We start from the raw sequence: 18,797 nt of genomic DNA, 5'->3' as shown, positions 1-18,797 counted from the left end.
CTCCTCAGATGTTCAAGGCTGAGTGATGGATCTCACTGTCATCAACTCATATGTGGTATGCTGGGACCACTGTTTACATGTAGCCCAGTCTAAGACAGTCACTCTCAAATTCACAGAGAATACTCAATATGTTTAAAACTCAGAAAGCCAATGAACTGTTACCACCATCAGCATTGTTTTAATTTTGGAATTACTCTGACAGACCCTCACGAAAGTTCAAGCTCTTCAAGGCATCCTTGGCATGACTTATTTTATATATTCTGCTGCAAAAATTAGTAGTATTTAAATGCTATTTCTTAAGGGAGAACTATACGTTCTAACATGGAAAAATCTCAAAACATTTTCATGAATGAAAAACACAAGTTCCAGAATGGTATGTTTACTAATATACCATTTATGTTTAAATAAAGAAATAAACTTTAAATATTGTAAATGGAAAATAAACTACTAGCAGTAGTTACTTTTGGGGTGGAAGATAGGAGACAAGGAATGGGGGTAATGGCCTGAGGAGACTTTCACCTTATCTGTTATGTTAAAAAAAAATTTAAAGGAGATTATTAGCCTTAAAATTTTAAATACTTATACCATTCCAATTAGCATCTATCACTATGTTATTGCCTAAATTTTCAGCTTTGTCCCAGGTGTTTCTTCTCCCAGTTCCCATCAGTATGGAAGAAAATAGGAGGCCAGGCATTAACATTAATGAGAATAATAAGGGAGAGGTTGCTTGAGAGTACTGAAAAAATATGGGAAGAATGATGGGAAATGCCAACATTAAGGAATAATGGAGTAGAAACAGCCATTTAAGAGTCCTCTAGGTTGATGGCAAAGATGGTGGAGTAGAAAGATCCTGAGCTCATATCCTCCCGTGGGCACACAAAAATTACAACTATTTACAGAGCAATTATCTATAAGAACAATGTGAAGACTAGCAGAAAAGATTTTCCACAACTAAAGTTGTAAAGAAGGAACCACAATAAGACAAGTAGGAGGGATATATCCATGTGTCAGTACACACACTCCTGAGTAGATATCAACCACAAATGGGAAGATAATCACAAATGCAGAGGTTCTCTGCAAGGAACAAGGGGTCCAAGCCCCACATTGAGCTCCCCAGCCCAGGGGTCCTGCACTGGGAAGATGAAACCCCAGAACGTCTGGCATTGAAAGCCAGCAGGGCATGCATATTAAAGCGCCAGAGGTGTGTAGGAAACAGACACTCTGCTCTTAAAGGGTGCACACAAAATCTCACATGCTCTAAGTTCCTACACAGAGACAGTAATTTGAAAGAATCCTGGTCAGACCCACTTGCTAACCTTGGAGAGCCTCTCAGAGAGGCAAGAGGCAACTGGGACTTGCTCTGGGGACAATGATGCTGGTGGCAGCCATTTGGGGGAACATGTTCTACCACAAGGATGCTGGTGTTGGCAAGCACCACCTTGGAGTCCTCCCTCTAGCCTGTTAGTGAAGGAGCTTATGCATCCACCAGTGGGCCAGCACCAGTCCTCACACCCCCTGGGCCAAGCAGTTCGCAGTGTAGAGACCCAGCCCTGACCACCAGTGGGCCAGCAGCTACCACACAAGGCAGGCACTGGCAGCCAAGCAGGCCTAAGCCCGCCCCTGCTTACCACTGTGCCCACGGTAGTCATCCCCATCACAACAGAGGGGTCCACACAGCCCACATAGGGGGCACCTCTGGAACATATAGCTCTGGTAAACAGAGGGGAGTGAGATTTTGGGCCCCATAAAACATCTCTGACATAAGTCCATTTCTCCAAGAGCAGGAGAAATAAACACAGAAATTTGGGTAAAATGAGGAGAGATAGGAATATGTTTTAAACAAAGAAACAAGACAAAACCTCAGAAGAAGAACTAAGTGAAGTGGAGATAAGCAATCTACCCAATAAGTTCAAGGGAATGATTATAAAGATGCTCAATGAACTGGGGAGAAGATTAAACAAAAAGTTAGAAAATATAAAGAGGAACTAAACAGAGCTGAAGAATATAGCAGCTGAGATTAAAAAATACACTAGAAGGACTCAGCAGTAGATTAGATGATACAAAGGAATGGATCAGTCAGTGAACTAGAAGATAGAGTGGTGGAAATCACCCCAGCTGAACAGAGAAAAGAAAAAAAGAATTTTAAAAAATGAGTACAGGGCTTCCCTGGTGGCGCAGTGGTTGAGTCCACCTGCCAATGCAGGGGACACGGATTCGTGCCCCGGTCCGGGAAGATCCCACATGCCGCGGAGCGGCTGGGCCCGTGAGCCATGGCCACTGAGCCTGCGCATCCAGAGCCTGTGCTCCGCGGCGGGAGAGGCCACAACAGTGAGAGGTCCGCGTACCACAAAAAAAAAAAAAATGAGTATAGTTTAAGAGACCTCTGGGATTGTTGCAATCTATAGATTCAATGCAATCCCTATCAAATATACCAATGGCATTTTTCACAGAACTAGAACAAATAATTTTAAAATTTGTATGGAAACATAAAAGACCCTGAATAGCCAAAACAATCTTGAGAAAGAAGAACAAATCTGGAGGTATAATGCTCCCTGATTTCAAACTGTACTACAAAGCTACAGTAATCAAAACAGTATAGTGCTGGCACAAGACAGACACATAGATCAATGGAACAGAATAGACAGCCTGAAATAAACTCACACACATATGGTCAATTAATCCATGACAAAGGAGGCAAGAAAATGCAGTGGGGAAAAGACAGCCTCTTCAATAAATGGTGTTGGGAAAACTAGACAGCTACATGAAAAAGTATCAAACTGTACTACTCTCTCACACCATGCACAGAAATAAATTCAAAATGGATTAAAGACTTAAATGTGAGACCTGAAGCTATAAAACTCCTAGAGGAAAATACAAACTCTTTGACACTGGTCTTAGCAACATTTTTTTGATATGTCTCCTCAGGCAAGGGAGACAAAAGCAAAAATAAACAAATGGGACTACATCAAACTAAAAAGGTTTTGCACAGTAAAAAACACTATCAACAAAATTATTAGGCCACCCAGTGAATGGGAGAAGGTATTTGCAAACAATACAACAAATAAGGGCTTAACATCCAAAATATACAAAGAACTCATACAACTCAACATCAAAAAAGCAAACAACCCAATTAAAAAACGGGCAGAGGACCTGAACTGACATTTTCCCAAAGAAAACAAACAGATGGCCAACAGACCATGAAATAATACTCAATATCGCTAATCAGGGAAATGCATATCAAGATTACAATGAGGTATCACCTCACACCTGTCAGAATGGCTATTATAAAAAGGACAGCAAATAACAATTGTTGATGAGGATGTGGAGAAAAGGGTACCCTGGTGCACTCTTAGTAGGAAAGTAAATTGGCGTAGCCACTATGGAAAGCAGAATGGAGAAACAGAATTTTTAAATTTAAAAATTTTAAATTTAAAAACAGAATTTTTAAAATTAAAAACATAACTACCATACGATTTAGCAGTTCCACTACTAGGTATTCCCCCCCCCACACACACACACACACACAAAACCCAAAACACTAATTTGAAAAGATACATGCATCACTATGTTCACTATTGTTTATAATAGTTAAGATATGGAAGCAACTTAAGTGTCCACTGATAGATGAACGGATAAAGAAGATGTATATATACACAATGGAATATTATCCAGTCATAAAAAATAATGAAATCTTGCCATCTGTAACAACATGGAAGGACCTTGAGGGTATTATTCTAAGTGAAATAAATTAGAGAATGACAAATACCATATGATTCATGTGTGAAATCTAAAAAGCAACAATAAAGAAACAAAACAGAAAGAAACTTACAGATACAGAGAAGAAACTGGTGGTTGCCAGAGGGGAGGAGTGTGGGGAAATTGATGAAATAGGTGAAGGGGATTAAGAGGTACAAATTCCAGTCATGAAATAAATAAGTTATGGGGATGTAATGTATAGCATAGGGATTGTAGTCAACAATACTGTAATAACTTTGTGTGGGTAGAGATGGTTGCTAGACTTATTGTGGTGATCATTTCATAATGTATAAATGTCGAGCCACTGTGTTATACACCTGAAACTAATATAATATTGTGTGTCAACTATACTTTATTAAAATAAAAAGGAAACTGGAAAAAATATAAACTTCAGCTTAGCAAATTAAAAAAAAAGACTAAGGCATGGTCAGCAGTCTGGAATGCTACACAAAGACTGAAGAAGTTGAGAATTATGGGGAGGCCTTTGGATTAGAAAACGTACTGATAAACTTTAAAGAGCAGTTTGTTCTTGCCTATTTTTCTATCCAAACATGCAGAAGCAGTTCATAAATGGTGATGTAGTGAATAATTTTGGCATTACTTTTAAGTGTAAAGCTTTGAGAAGACCATGTTCATGATAAATAAACCATAAAGACTTCGTTATGTGACCAGAGTTTGGTAGGTGATATATGGCAGGGATATCCCAGCTCCTACAACCCTATCCAAACTCTCTGGAAGCAAATTCCCTTGTTAGGTAGGTTTGCCCAATAAGGAGTCTAGATCCATGGACGGTCCAGAATAATAATTTCCGCTTCAATCCAGGCAGTAAAGTTGAGGAGCAATGACACCCACAACCCAACCTCAGGTCGAAAAAGGAGCATTGAAGGGCTAAATCTGCTAAAAGTGTTCATGGGTTACAGGGGTGGGCTAGAATCAGGAAAAAATTTATGAGGTCATCATCTAAAGAAGGATAGGAAGTAAATGGATTATTCAAAAAAAGTCTCTGAAGACTCCTGAATTCCTGTGAAAAAAGGAGAATCCAGGTTGTTAGACAACCCTCTTCTTCAGCAAAGTACAATGAGAGCCTCTTCCTTGGAAACATTTTCCCCACACCAAAGCCACTGATAGATTAACAGCTCATATATTTTGGTGAACAACTGGAAGAAACGTCCTCAAATAGCTAACACCTAACAAAGATTGCAACTCAGGTAATGAGTGTTGCAGTTAAGGCTGGGAGAATAGATGAGAACTACTCACAGAGGGTGCAAACTTAGGCCACAGAGTTGAGGCTGTGGAAGGAAGAGACTAATAAATACGTAGGGCTAGGAAAGCGTAGTTGTTAAGAGGAGAATGAAGGGTGCAGAAAGAAAACCTGAAGGGAGAAATGACTGTTTATTTCAAAATTTGACCTACAGCTAGTCAACCCCATTTACCCTAAGAAACCGAAAGGAAAGCAATAGAAAAGTGCATACACAGAGAAGATAAAAAAGCTCTCACTTTTATTCTGGAAAACTGAAGCTGAGGAATAAAAGCGGGTGAGAGAGAACAGCTGTAATCTTACCAGTTCTCAATTATGGGTTTCTGATCCTGCTTTGAACCATCATAATCATGTTAAACTATTATAACACACAGGTGTCCAGGTTGTCTCCTCGACTAGTGTTTCTCAAATTGTGGTCCTTGGACCAGCAGCATTGGCATCACCTGGGAACATGTCGCCCCAGACCTGCCAGAATCTCTTAATTTTGGCAGACGAGCTCAACAATCCATGTTTTAACAAGCATATGGTTAACAAGTCTGTGTTTTCACAAGGGATTCTGATACAAGCTAAAGTTTGAAACCATTACCTTAGACTTAGTAAGTCTACATTTTTACATGTGATTCTATAGTGCAGCCAGTTGAAGTCTTTGCACTAATAAAATGGATAATTGTTCACACAGATGTTTTACAGTTCCAGGCTCAGAGTTAGCTGGCCACATATTTAAGGCTCAGAGGATATTAGCTAAAGGAATAAACATAGTTTATTAGTGTCAAGCCTATATTTAAATGACCCTCAATACAGAGATCATTTTAATTATAAAAAGAGAAATATATATTTTTAAAGCTGAAAGATTAATCCCAATTGGGTCTGATACTAGGGAGCTGAAATTTTCTTGCCTTTTCTCTCATAGTCCCAAGATCATTGCTGGAGCTCTAGCCATCATCAGATGGAAGGGCAATGATAGCTTTCCCAGAGGCTCATTTGAACAAGTCTTATGTCAGATTGGCTATGCCATATGCAAAAGGTCTGGGAAATGTCGTTTTTCAGCTAAATACATTGCCTAGAATTCTGTTAGAATAAAGAAGAGAATGGTTGAGATGGGCCATTTTCCATTTCTGCAGCATTGTGAACCCTCATCCCCCAACAACAAAAAAGATTTGAACCTTATTGGTATCGCATTATTAATGAAATGCATACTTTATATGACAAATCTTCAGACTAAAGATCTATTATAAATATGTGTACTTCCAAAGATATAATAGTATGTTTTCCTGTATCTTCTATTTTTTCATGATAATAATAAAATTAATTTATATTTTATTGGCTAACTGAATATTATCTATAAAAGTATTAAGGATTAGAAATCAGATGAATAGGTAACATTTTAAGAAGGAATAAAGAACCAGTTTCGCATTTTGGAAATTTGTGTGTGATTTATATAGTAATGAGATATGCTACAAATAGAATGAGGAAGCCATGAAATTATAAGTATATTTTCCATCAGAAAATGTCTTTCAGCTTTGAAAAATAAATAATATATGGTGTGGTTTATGCCATTCCTTTAAAGAATCCTTTGCTGATAGGATAGCATTTATTTAAATTGTAATTTGGTTTCTATTTAATGTTGCTGTTTTATCAATAGACAAAGCAAGTAAAATAACATGAATTGTCTATAATGTGAACATAGCTGATTTTATAAAATTTTGAGAAATAACTAAATAAAAATAAATTAAAATCACTCTAAAATTCAGAAGTGATTTTATACATTTCATTTCAAAATAAAACCATTTCAAATATCTTAATAAGAAATAGTAACACTCTTTATTCTTCAAAATCTTAATTATATAACATCAATGTTAGCAGGTCTATGGGAAAACAGATATAGTCATCCATTGCTGTTAGTTATGTGTAATTTGTAAAATGTTTCTAAAAAGCAATCTACTTATACATAGCAGGAACCATAAAAGTTATTTTCTTTTGAGAAAGTACCACTTATGGGAGTATATCCCAAAAAGTAATTTTAAAAAGTTTATAGAACCAAGAAATGACCTAATGTCCAGTAAGTTGGAAATAGTCAAGTTATATAACATGATAAAATGTCTAAAAGCCATTAAAATTACAGAGATATGTATGTATGTGTGTATAAAATATTGGTGTATAAAAAGTGTATATGAAATCCCAGTATATGAAAAGAGCAAATCAATGTCAACAGAAAGAGAAGAAACTTGCATAATTAGTTAATATTTTAAAGGTAAAGCATTCTTCATTTCTCTTTGTAAAGCCAGTTACTTAACAGTACCACGAATTTTTAAAAAGAAGGCATTAACAAAGATTTTTATAAAAGTAAATGCTGTCAGATTTAAAATCATCTATTGAGTTGGAGGAAACGCAGTATAATGAAAAGAGAGTCAAGAAACTTCAGTTCAAATGCTTTACTTTGTATAAGTCACCTAATGATCTCTAAGGTCCTTTGCAATTCTAAAAGTGGATTTGTAAGAAATTTGGGGTTCAAAAACAAAAACTACACACAATTAAGTTTGGATTATCTGAATAATAAACCTGAAATAAACTTACTTTGAAAATTTTATTCATATTGTCAGTTATCTCCCTAATAAGAATGTTTGTGAAATCTAAAGTGGAATATTGAAATTGGACGTTTTTACTGTTTTGTCAACAATTAGGAAGTTAATTTTGTATACTTTTAGGTAGGCAATAAATGCTTTCAGGAAATGATGGAAAGTTATGAACCAATTATCGCAGCAGGAGATGAAGTTCGTGTTCAGTCTATGGTGAACAGCAACAAAGAGCTGTAGCAAAACATCTTTACATAAGTATTATTTTGCTTGATGAATTAAGAATTCCCCATATCCTTAAGATGCTCATGTTCAAATTATGCGCTATAAACCTTATCAATCCAGATGTAGATAATCTCCCTTCTGTAGGTGTTTATCATTCAGAAATGATTATATAGCATCATTCCAAAATTCAAGGTAATTTTATATACACATATATAGCTATTTCAAAATGACAAAAACATTTTAAATAACTATAGAAAATTGCAGGACTTTAAAAATATATTTCAATATCTTCTTAAGTATATAAAATTGTTTCTTGTAAAATAGTTATAATCTTCAAATAGTCTATCTGAGGAAGATTCATTTTAATCTCATTTTCCTTTATAGCCTAAAAAAGGTACAAAGGAAAAGACACTGTGAAAGGAAAAAGGCACAAAGGAAAAGGTTGGCTAGTCAAAGTTTTATAGCTGGGACTTCATTTGAAAACCTGACTGACAAAGATAAAAGGTGAAATCATACAAGTTTGTAGGACTCTTTAGAGTATTATTCACTAGACTTATACATTAATATAAATATATTTATAGTTTTGTACTAGTATGTTTCATATAAATTGTAATAGTGTAAAAGTATTTTCTATATTTAAAATTTGTTCAATTCTTTGAAAAAGAGTATCTTTCCTCACCGTAGTATACATGATTTGGTAGGAGTCACAACCTAAATTTTACTCTCTTCCTCAACTGTCCTGAGACTCTGAAAAATAGATGCAAACTCAGAAGAATATAAAAATTGAATCGTCTCCTTGGATAAGCAAACAAGTTCATCCAACAAAGGTAAAGCCCCACAGAGAACCCCTCTGCCAAATAGTCTTAGCTATGCTTTATTTAATTAAATTTCAACTAACCTCATTTTAGCCAAATACAACTTCATATACTGTATAGGACATATTGAGCTAAAACCCATAGTCCTTAGGCCATCTAAATGAAGCCATACCCATGTGAGATGTGACTATAGGCGAAAATGGATAAAAATGAACCTGTAGGGCCAGAGGCCACAGAGAACAATGGAATTCTTCATGAAAAGCAGAATCAAAACCCAATCAAGAAATGTCTTCTGCTGCCAGGGTAGGGCTCCTTACAGTACCTACCCTGCAAGATTTCCTAACCTTTACGAACACAGTAACTGATCTTATTTTCTACTCCCTTTCCCGAATGGGTAAACTTATTATATTTATCCTGTCCAGGCTCCACCATTGTAGTGTGTGTGTGTGTGTGTGTGTGTGTGTGTTGAGGTGGGAAGGGGTGGTGACAGTGACCAGAGGAATCTAAATCCAGATTCTAAGAGAGAGGATGTGTACTGAGAAATCCTGGAATTTCAGACCAGTGCAATGACAGATAAAACTTTGGCTTGTCCACTTGGGGGAGGTGGTGAGTATGTTTTTTGTCTGAGAAGAAGAAGGATATTTGACGATAAGAAGGGCAAACTACAGTAGAGACTACTATGTGTGCTCACCAAACGCATTTCCTCTTTCTCCTGGGTCTATAACTATACATTTCCAGCCTCTTTTGCTGTTTGATGTGGCCAAGTGACTGAGTTGTAGTCAATGGAACCTTCAATGCATGATCCAACATTCTCTTCTCCTGTCCACTGGCTTGAATCAAAGGATTCTGAAGCCCTCAGGAATGATGGAGGCATGAGGTAGAGATAAGCTGTGTCTGAAATGTCTTCCAATTGACTTCATATGGAAGAGAAATAAACTTTATTATAGTTAAGGCACTGCAATTGTGGGGCTCATTTGTTACACTAGCATGTAGTATGCATTATTCTAACTAATACAGTGGGTAGCAAATTGCTATGGTATTTAGATTTCATTTCACCATTTAAAAGAGTGAAGTAAAAGCTTTATTGTAGAAAGTCCAATATTTACAATATACCAAATTTTATCCTTTGGAACTAATTAAACTTAAAATGAAAAATTTTAGATGTCAACAGAAATCTGTGCAATTAAAATTTTTAACCTGGGGGATAGTTGAGCTGAAAATATGAAGACCACTTCTCTGAGGCTCCACTATTCTTCACTGTACATCTGTGACAAAGCCCAGGTGATACTATGCAGATTAAGAATATGCACATAAACACAGTCAACAAATCTGAAACATCTACCCTGGGATAAACAATTATAACTCATTTTATCTATTTATCAAAGTTTTTTTTCTGCCGAACTTCTGTTTGCAGACATTTTATCAGCTTCTTCTTACTGAGGAGTAATAAAATTGAATACCTTTAAGAATAGCTGGTACTACAGACTAGGAACAAATCCATACTGAATTTCAATAACATTTTATTGTACATAAATGTGTTCTTACCTTTCTTTCTCTTATTTCTAAGGCCAATAATTCTGGATATTTAAAAATATCAGAAGGAAAGAAAGTCATTAAAAAGTGAGAAGTTTTTCAAGAGTTACGTTTTTAAGCTTTGGGGGAAAAAATAAATTTTAAACCAACTTTTTAAGTCTTTCAAATAGCAGTTACAATGTCTGATTCCAATGGACAAAAATGTCAGCATATTTTCACTGTGTAAGACGTCTGGAAAAAGACTTTGTGTCAAAAGTAAATTAATTTTTCTCATGATATAATCAAACAAATTTCCGTGTGCCTTGCTGTATTTGGTTCATTATCAAAATATTTTTGAAATCTGCATCGTTTTGCTATTCCAATGATTTTAAAGTTTATTCTGTGTACAATGTTTTAACATCAAAGTAACTTAATGGCAGTAAAATATAAATGTGTACTTGATGTAATCAATAATTCCTCTGTTCCAAACCTTCCTAATAAACTTATTCCATGAAAAGAAATTCTTCTTTTAGCAACCAAAATCATCTAATGATTACATTTAGATATTTTGACTGCTTGCCTTCTCAGTCGGACTGATTACCAAAAGTCTTTCTATTAGAAATGGTCAATTACGGACATAGCTGAATTATCTTAGTCATTGAGGCAAAAAGAAAAGTGTGGCTTTTTTTCTCAATTAAATAATCAGAGTAAAACCAACACCACTGGCCTGATTTATCCAAACTGGAGATCTTTTGGTAGATTGTACCCATTGACTACCAACTCTCCAATAACCAATACCAATACCAATACCTCTGTCATTGTTGAGGTGCTGTGCTGTGCTAGCCAAATTTCCCTGCAGGACTGACTGACATCCCTCAGCCTGTTGAGAAGGCCGGCCATCTCTCAGCTGTCAGCCCTTTCTCTGAATTGCCCTCTGCTGAACAGTGAGCTGACTGGCCCAAGGTAGTGACTTATTTTAAACCGAACCATCTAATGATTGCTAACATAGGGGTCCAAAGTCTTCTCTCCCTCTCTCCCCACAGTGAGGGACACTCTGAAGGGCTAGCTCAGCTTCAGAGCTCCTCCTATAATCAGCTGAGGCCTTCTTGTGCCCGAATTACATTCCTATTTCTCCCTCTACCCAATCCGGCTTCCTTCCATCCCCCATAAGTGTTGATCCCCAGAAAACTCCCTAATAAACTTCCTCCTAATAAATTTTCTCCTCAGCGTCTGCTTCATGGGGAATCCAACCTGTGGCAATCATCAATTAATATTTGAATAAATGTTTGTGCAGGATAGCTGCTATTCTTGTAAAGAACTAATAATTTAATAAGGGGGATTACTTTCATTTACATAGTTTTCCAAACCCATTCATATCTGTTATCTCAACTGGGCTTTCCAGTAATTCTGTGAGGTGGCCGGGACAAGGATTACTATCCACCTTTTATAGCTTTGTAGACTGAGACTTGGAGAGAAATGGCTTCTTGATTCCAGACAAAAGTTACTATTCATGTTTTCTTCTAATTTGCTTCATTGCCTATAACCCCCCTTCTCTAAAAGATTCTTCTCCACAATTGCTCCAAAACTCATTCTCAAAAGTTTTTATTATGTTTGCCAACTCAAGAATATGTAGTAACTTCCTAGTCATCCTGGCAGTACGAAATTCAACACCAGAAACATATTCAGGTTTTTTCAAGCTCTTATCCCCAAACCGCATTGCCCACACATACATTTTATTACCTTCTTTCCTTTTGTCCTTTCGACATACGTTTCTCAAGCACCTGCTATAAATGAGACATAACATTTCTTGAGAACTCACTATGTGTCAGGCACTGCAGTAAATGCTTCTCATGCATTATCTCAATGAACTCCTGTGAAAACTCTGTGATGTTAGTTCTATCACTTCCATTACGCAGCTGAGGAAACTGATGCTTAGGTAGCTAAAATAATTTCCCCAAGGCTACAAAACTCAGGCTGTCCTAATTCCAAAATCCATACTCTTCACCTCTGCACTAGGCCTGTCTGATAAATAAAGAAGATAGATGAATGAGACATGGCTCCTCTTCTTAAGGATTCGCTATCTAGTATAGGAAGATGCTGTAATACTTGATTATATTTTATAACAGCTTTATTGAGATACAATTCACATATAACTCACCAATTTGAATTGTGCAATTCCATACCTATTAGCAGTGACTACTCATTTCTCCCACTCCCAACTCTAGTCCTGGGAAACCACTAACCCACTTTCTGTCTCTATCTATTTACCTATTCTGGACATTTCATACAAATGGAATCATACAATATGTGGTCTTTTGTAGCCGGCTTCTTACACTTAACCTAATTTTTCAAGGTTTATCCATGCTGTAGCGTCCATGAGTACTTCAATTAGGGCTGAATATTTTTTTAACGTTTTTTTATTGCAGTATAACAGAAATACATGCAGTTTGGGAAAAGAAAAATTGCTCATTTGTAATTTTTGTTAAATTAATGATGTAAATACTCTCTTAATGGTTCATTTTACGCTACCAACAGTTTGACACTTGACTCACAAATTGCTGTTTAACAATTGGCCCTCATGAACTAGGGTGAACCAGCTTTAAGGGCTGAATATTATTCCATGGTATGAATATGCTACATTTTGTTTATTTACCCAATCATCAGTTGATAGGCACTTGGGTTGTTTCCATTTTTGACTATTAAGCGTAGTGCTGCTGTGAACATACATGTATAAGATTTTATGTAGATATATGTTCTCATTTCTCTCAGGCATATACCCAAGTGGAATTGCTGAGTCATATGGTAATTCTAGAGAGATTTCACCTTTTAAAGAACTACCAGCCTATTTTCTAAAATGCAGCATTTTACATTCTCACCAGCAGTGTATAAGTGTTCCAACTTCTCCACATTCTCCTCCACACTTGTTATTATATTCCTATTCACTATAGTCCCCTTAGTGGGTGTGCAGTGGTATCTCATTGTGGTATACTTGCATTTCCTCTGTGGCTAATGATATTGAGCATCTTTTCATGTGCTTGTTGGTCATTTGTATATCTTTTTTTTCATTTTCTGGTTCCCAGGATGGTACCTCCACACCACAAGCAAGCTGGGGTGAAGGTGATCAGGGGCCAATATCCTGGGCCATGCTGAGCCTAAGGTACAACCTCCACCCTATGAGTGGGGGCGGGATGGAAGAAGGGAGCTTGTGACTTCTTAGCTACACTTGCCAGGATTTAGCCTCTGTGGCTCAGAGCTGGCGGGAGTAAGAAATGCCAGTAGCCTGCCCCTCCCAGTGAAATATCGTATCCCTTGACTGTGAGCTGAGGGGAAAAGGAGCCCCATCTTCTTGGTAACACCTGTCCAAACTAGAGATTCCATCATGCTGAGCTAGGAAGCTGGGACAGAGAGAGCAAGCAAATCATGGCTCAAGTAGATTTTTCTGAATAACTCTTTCTTCCTTTAATGTACTCCCTTAGGACAATTCCCAGAGACATTAAATGCTTTTATTTTTTTATAATTTTCACCAGCTGTGATTGTTTCCCTGGGGAAGGGTCTCCAGTGGGTCTTCCTGACTCTTTTCTAGAAATGGAACTCTCACTTGATTACATTTTCAATGTAAGTAGTTAAGAGCAGGGCGTCTTTAAGAGTCAAACAGAATGAATTTAAGTCCAGACTTTAAAAGTTGTCAGTGTATAGTAAACTTTGGGCAAGTTACATAACTCTTCTCTGTTTCTATTTCCTTAGCTAGAAAATATGGAATAAAAAATATCTACCTTTACAATTGTGAGGATTAATGAGATTTGAGTAACATGGCTTAGTACATAGCTCTCAATAGATGTTAGCAATTATTAGTAATAATAATGTTAAAAATAATTATTGTCATTAGGATGTTCCACCAAAAATTAAACTTGTGTGGCTTTTTTTCTCTCACTTTCCTAGTGACAGAGATTTCCATAGAGGACAAGTTACTCTGATGCACTGAAATTCCCTTCCCAAAGGGAAGTGTGTAGCTTCTCTGGAGTCCCATCATGTCAGCTGGGCCAACAGAGCTTGGTACGTCCATTGTCCCAGAAAGGGCATATATAAATTATACTGATATATTTTTTCAGGATCAAAAGGTGATAGCTGCCCCACCCCTGATGGTATTGATGTCCAAGGATAGCAGATCCAAGATCACAGGAAGCAGACATCTGAACCAGCTGTATTTCTGGGGTTGTCACAGGGAGGTGTTTTGAGTCCTGTGGTCTTATAAGAGCCAAGACTTAAAAATTGTGACTTTGGGAACCCATCAAAGACACACTAGCAAAATTCAGCTCTGATCAAGTGACATTTCTCTCTCAAAGCTACAGCAGCCTGAGTAAAAAGTTGCATCAAAAGCAGATGTACATTGTCTAAGGCAGTAGTTTTCCATGGGGAACAATGTTGACCCCCAGGGCATATTTGGCAATGCTTGGAGACATTTTGATTGTTACAACTTGGGGTGGCAGGTACCGCTGTCACCTAGTAGGTGGAAGCCAGGGATGTTATTAAACATCTCACAATACATAGGATGGCCCCCTTCAACAAAGATTTTTCCAGACCAAAATGCCAAATATGCCAAAGGTGAAAAACTCTCTTCTATAGGAATGTGCAGTAAGACTCTTCAGCATCTAGGCTGGGTTGCCAGTCTTACTTACTAGAATTATCAGACTCTCCACTCCCCCTGCTTAGTGTATATGTCCGCCTGAATGGCTATATTATTCCCTGGAACAAATAATTCCAAAATCTTAATGGCTGAATACCAAAAAAGTTTATTTCTTATTCATGTTACATTCCATCACAGGTTGAAATGCTTATCACACCAGGGACCCAGGCTGATGAAGACCATTTCAACACATGCTTGCACAATCACTGCAGCAGAAGGAAGGTAAGGACAAATAACAAACCTTAAAGCCTCCTACGAAGCCAACCTCCAGGCTGCAGGCCTGTAGCAGTCTGTTAGGAACCGGGCTGCACAGCAGGAGGTGAACAGCGGGCGAGTGGGCCAAACTCCATCCTCCTCTCCCCATCACTCGCATTACCGCCTGAACCATTCTCCCTCCCGATGCCCCCCACCCGTCAGTGGAAAAATTGTCTTTCCACGAAACCGGTCCCTGGTGCCAAAACGTTGGGGAGCGTTGCACTACATGTTTAGAAGAACAGGATTTTTTTTGAACAGCTCTAATGACTGTCACATAGTGAATATCCTTCTGATTATTCTTTTTAGGTTATGTAAACCTGTAGAACCTTGGAAAATTTGAGGGAGCGATCAAAGAGGGAAATGCTTTTTTACCCCTAGTATGGCATTTAAGGTCTACTTTATGTAATTAACTGGAAATAAAATGTGATCATATTTGTGCTCAGTTTGTGGAGTAGTGAATTAAGGTCACATTTTGAGACACACACACACACACACACACACTACAGTGGGGGCAGAATAATTGTTGTCAATTCTACCTCACGGGTCAGGAAAGGTTTAATAAGTGAGTTACATTTAGCTCAGTCCTAAACTATGAGTTAGGTGTTCACTGAGTGAAATAAATTATCCCACAAAGAAGCTGAATAAAAGTTACAGAAACATTAAAGAGCTTAGAATGTTTGGGGAACTGCCATGAGGTGCTGACAGGTAAGGGATGGGGATTGGTAAGATATAAGGCTGAGCAGGTAGGAAAGAAAAATGTCAGAAAGAATCTCAGTATACATTTGGACTTTATCCTAAAGACAACGTAGAGCTATTAAAGGATTTTAATCTGGAAACTAATCTGATAGATTTAACTTTTAGAAAAGTTTATCAGAGAGCTCTGTGGAACATGAATTAGGAGAGGCAAAGCTAGAGGCAGTGAGATCGTGTAGGAGTTAATTACCATAGTCCAGGGAAGATGCTGAGGGAAAAGTTATGAGAATTGATATTAAAGAAGTAGATCCTCCCTTTCAGCTCTCTTTTGGCTCCTTCTCTTCATCCAATTGTAATAGTTGGGGTGACTCATTGCTCACTACTGGACCCTCTTCTCCATCTACTCTCTTCCCTTAGTGATCCCATCTAGCCTATGGAAATGAAATGTCTTTCCATATACTGATGACTTCTAAATTTATCTTTCTCACCCCAGCCTTCAGACTTGCACACGTAACTACCACATGACATATCCACTTTAGATGTTTGTCATCACAAATTGTTGTATCAAAAACGGACCTCCAGAAAATGACCATTTATAACTCTTAAATAAATAATTGACTGAGGCTATAAGATCAATAGATGATTAAACCAGTATGTGAAAAGTTATAATTAAGTAGATATTCACATGATGCAAAAATTATCAACTCGATAATGGTGGAATCAGGCCATCACCACCTGATACCTCTTTAGCTAAAAGCCATAGTCCATACATTATGTGTTGACTGAGGTGCTACAATATGAAGTACAGCACCAAAAGTGTTGGATACAAATCTAATCAAGCTTTTGGATGTAACTTCTAGTTTACTGCTAAAACAGAGATAGAGGAACAAGCTGAATGACATCAGAAGGAAACAATCAGGCAAATCCAGAATGTCAAGTATACCATAGGACAACTGAACCAATTTGTTTGCCCAGGCAAAGGCATGGGGGGAAAAAAGGCAAGAGGGGAAAGGATGGTTCAGTTTTAAAAAGAGACTTAGAAACTAACACTTAAGAGCAATTTGAAACTTTGTTTGAATAGTGATTTGAATGAACCAATTGTAATGGCCCTGGAAAAGAGATTTCTGGACTGGTGAATTCTTGATAATGGTACAAATAACCAAGTCTAGGAACGATAAAGAGAAAATTAGTATATTTAGTATATAACATGCTAAAAATGTAAGTTCTTGTGAGACTTTTATGTAGAAATGACCATAGACCAATAGTTCTCAACCAAGAGCAATTTTGACCCACAGGTGACATTTGGCAATACCTGGAGACATTTTTGCTTGTCTCATGGGAGAGGGTGTAGGGTACTACTGGAATCGAGTGGGTAGAGGCTAAGAATGCTCCTAAATACCTTGCCATGCACAAGACAGTCACCCACAACAAAGAATGATTCAACTCAAAATATCAATAGTGCTGAGATTAAGAAACCCCATAAGAGGCAATCAAATGTCTACACAGAGAAGGTGGAGACCAGGGTTGATCTGTTTACTTTGACTTTTGCATAGCTCCTGGCGTATGGTAAGCTCTAATATTTGATAATCCCCTTTATATTGTGTAAGCCTCCAGATTCTTCAACAATTGGAGAAAGAGTCAAAGAGAGACTCCATTGTTTTGGGTGGGCTGAAGCTTAGATGAGAGGTCTTAGAAGGATTTATAAATGTACATCATTAGCATATAAGTGGTATTAGGAACCTTGGGAGCGAATGAGAACTTCTACAGCAATGGTCCTTGAATCTCACTGTGGATCAAAATCACTTGGGAAATTTTGAGATGACACAGATGCTTGGTCTAACCCCAGAGGCTCTAATTTAAATGTTGCCGAGTGGGGAGGGGGGCAGGTGATAAGTATCATATTTTTAAACTTTTTTCATATGATTTTATTTTAATGTGTAGCCACTATTGGAAATCTAAGTTTTTTTTTTCTGAACACGAACGAACTGTGTTCATTATGATGCGTTTATTCATAAGCCGTGCTGCATTCAGTGTGGTAACTCAAGCAGTTAACTGTAGTTGTAACAGTTTTTCTGGGTTTGCTAAAGCGAATAGGAACCCACTGTTGGTCTCTTTTGGTAAAATAAAAGACTGGAAAGTCCTGGGCACAACATAGAGGAAAGAATTTAAAGACTTCGGGAGATAAGAAAGTGATTAAATGGGTCTTGTGTCTCACCCCTATATCCTGACAGGGTCCTGAAGACTCCTCTCCCTTGCCAATAAAAATACAGCGATAAAGGAAATACCCAAATATTTAAAAGTGCTTTGCTGGCTCTTTTGGTTTTTTTTTTTTCCTGGGCTGGGAATACTGTGGAAGGAGCTACAATAAAAATGGTATTCCTGATCTCAGGGGGGATGTGAGAAGCCAGCCGAAGCCTGGCCCAGGTGCTGTTAACAGTCTGAAGCAAAGTGGGTATTGTTTTAATGGCCAGATGCTACACTCAGGGATCAGGGAATGGTCTCAGTAACAGAAATCTCTGGCTGTGGCTAATTAATCATGGGGTCCCCAGGAATGAAACAGACAGACAGCAATTAAGGTGTGTCTTGATTTATTTAACCAAAGCTATTCTAGGTCTGGTGAACAGAGGCCTCACTGGAGCTAAAGTGCTAGAGAATTTTGGGTTCACAGACCCAGCATCACCCAGTGAAAGAGAGGCTAGTACCTGTGAGGAAAGATCCTGCTGTGACACTACACAGGCATACTGTCAACCTTCTGCCTTGTCTTTCCTAGTGGGGCTGGTGGTTGTTAACCTGAATACTTGTACATTAAGGAGAGGGAAATACCTAAACTTGGGAAATATTGGATATTGGCTCAAAGTTATCACTGATTCTTGGGGACTTGTAATTCCACTGTAGTTAGCTGGTTAGAGTTGGGGATCATTATGGAGCCCAGGTGATAAATTGAATTCTGACCTGAGTTTATTTCATGGTTGGCTGAGTGGGACTCCCAAAACTATCCTGGGGTCATGTTCTCAGATCCTGAGTGA

Source organism: Orcinus orca, chromosome 13, assembly GCF_937001465.1.
Source record: "Orcinus orca chromosome 13, mOrcOrc1.1, whole genome shotgun sequence".
Lineage (NCBI taxonomy): Eukaryota > Metazoa > Chordata > Mammalia > Artiodactyla > Delphinidae > Orcinus > Orcinus orca.
The sequence above is the reverse complement of the archived record's forward strand: the minus strand, read 5'-3'. Positions refer to the sequence as shown.